The following is a 1,965-nucleotide window of genomic DNA, read 5'->3' as shown; positions in this document are numbered from 1 at the left end:
ACTGTGTGGGAGTCCAGTGACATAGCCATTACGCTAACTGCTGGTTCCCAAGAAAGTTTCTGTTTTTTAATCCATTAACCCAGTCTGTGTCTCTTGATTGGAAAATTTAATCCAGTAACAATCCATTAACATTTCTGGACTTGTCCCTACCATTATGTTAGTCATTTTTCTAGGTCTTTTTTTTTTTCCCCTCTTACTTCTGTCTGTTTTTCTGATACAGCACACCATTCAGAACTTCTAGAAGAGCTGGTCTTGTGTTGGTAAATTTTTTTGGGTTTTGTTTATTGGAAAATATTTTTATTTTTTATTCCTGTTTGAAAGATAATCTTGCTGGGTATACTAATATAGGTTGAAATTGTTTTGCTTTTAACACTTTGCATATATCATCCATTCTTTCCTTACTTGCAATATTTCTGCTGAGCGGTCCAATGTTAGGCTGAGGGGATAACCTTTGTAGGTAACTTGATGTTTCTGTATTGCCATTTTTAGTATCCTGTAATTATCTGTGATTTTGGTCATTCTGGCTATGATGTGCTGTGGAGGGGACCTTCTTGGGTTGATTCTATTTGGGGTCCTTTGTATTTCTTGGGTTTGAATATTTGTTTCTCTAGGTTTAGGAAATTTTCTGCAAGTATTTCATGGGATAGATCTATATCCTTGTCCAATTCTTCACCTCTGGAATACCTATCATTAGAATATTTGGGCATTTCATAATATCTAGTATTTCTCATATGTTGTCCTCATGTTTTTAAATTATTATTTTTAAATTTTTGATGGTTTTATCTAAGTCAAAGGTTTTATCTTCTTTATAGTCCAGTCTACTATTAATACTTTTGAGGGAGGTCTTGATTTCTGTATAACTGTCTTTATCTCTAGGAATTCTGATCAATTTCAAGATGTAGAATGCTTCATAAATTTAAGTGTCATTCTTGTTATTCTTCTCTGTATCATTTCAATTTTAGTAAATGTACTACCAAAACAAGCACAAGTTTCTAAATATTAGTTCTCCTTGGTAAAATCTTAATTCTGGAGCTAGTTTAGCTCCTATAGTAAATAATAGTTAAATATGATTTTACTTCAGAGAGACACAGTGTGAAGACAAATTATAAATAACTAAACACCAAACATGAAATAATGTGTAATCTCACTACAGGTAAAGTAAAAATAAAACACAGTAGCAAGGCTTCTTTACCTGTCAGCTTTAAAATCTATCTTTTTGTGGAAGCTTAAGATAATGGACTCTGTTCAAATTCTAGTTCTCCCACTTTTAGGAGTTTTTAAAGCTTCTCTCTGCCTTCTTTTCCTCATTTGTAAAATGGGATGATGGTTATTCACCTTATTATTATATGGGTTAAATGTAATAAGGCAATAAAAAAAACAATACCTGCTAGTGGTAAGTGCTATTCAAGTGTTGGTGAAAATATATTGCTAGTGCTGAGTGAACTTCATTAAACTCAAGCTCAAAATGCTCTATTTTTTAAAAAAAAAAAAATATATATATATATATATATACTTTTTAAGAAAGAGAGAGAGAAGCATACTCAATAGGGTCTTCATGCCATGATCCACCCCCAGCCTCAGCTAGCCTGACTTACAGGCACATGTGTGTGCATTGTGTAGGGAGAGCTCAAGATATAAACCTAGGATCATCTCAAGTGGCTTTAGAATTTCTTAGCATTATATACCTTTGTGACACTGTGGCTGGCCTAGAAAAATTGTTCTTCTGGGCTTGGGAATAGAGTGGTGAACAGAGAGGAGAAGGTACCTGAGGGACCTACTTATGTAGGACTGAGGGACAGCTGACCGTAAACAGACAAGCACAAGAATCAGATTGTCTTGAGTGATGAGAAGTGTGTTATAAACAGGCTGGTCCTATGTCCAGTGTTGTACGCTTCATCGAGTTTAGCTTTTTTTTTTTTTTTGAGAGATTTTTGGTATAGGGTGCTTGCACTCGCCAGACAGACA

The 1,965-nt window shown here is 34.5% G+C and overlaps 1 protein-coding gene and 1 pseudogene across 1 annotated transcript in view; one reads left to right on the top strand and one right to left on the bottom strand.

Moving 5' to 3' along the window:
* LOC102471653 (microtubule-associated tumor suppressor candidate 2) overlaps nt 1-1,965 on the top strand; it is a 330,024-nt gene that overhangs the window by 259,012 nt on the left and 69,047 nt on the right. The window lies entirely within an intron of this gene.
* Nucleotides 893-986, bottom strand: LOC114005209 (uncharacterized; annotated as a pseudogene).

This window comes from Tupaia chinensis, unplaced genomic scaffold (genome assembly GCF_000334495.1).
Source record: "Tupaia chinensis unplaced genomic scaffold, TupChi_1.0 Scaffold143565_1, whole genome shotgun sequence".
Lineage (NCBI taxonomy): Eukaryota > Metazoa > Chordata > Mammalia > Scandentia > Tupaiidae > Tupaia > Tupaia belangeri.
The sequence above is the reverse complement of the archived record's forward strand: the minus strand, read 5'-3'. Positions and strand labels throughout refer to the sequence as shown.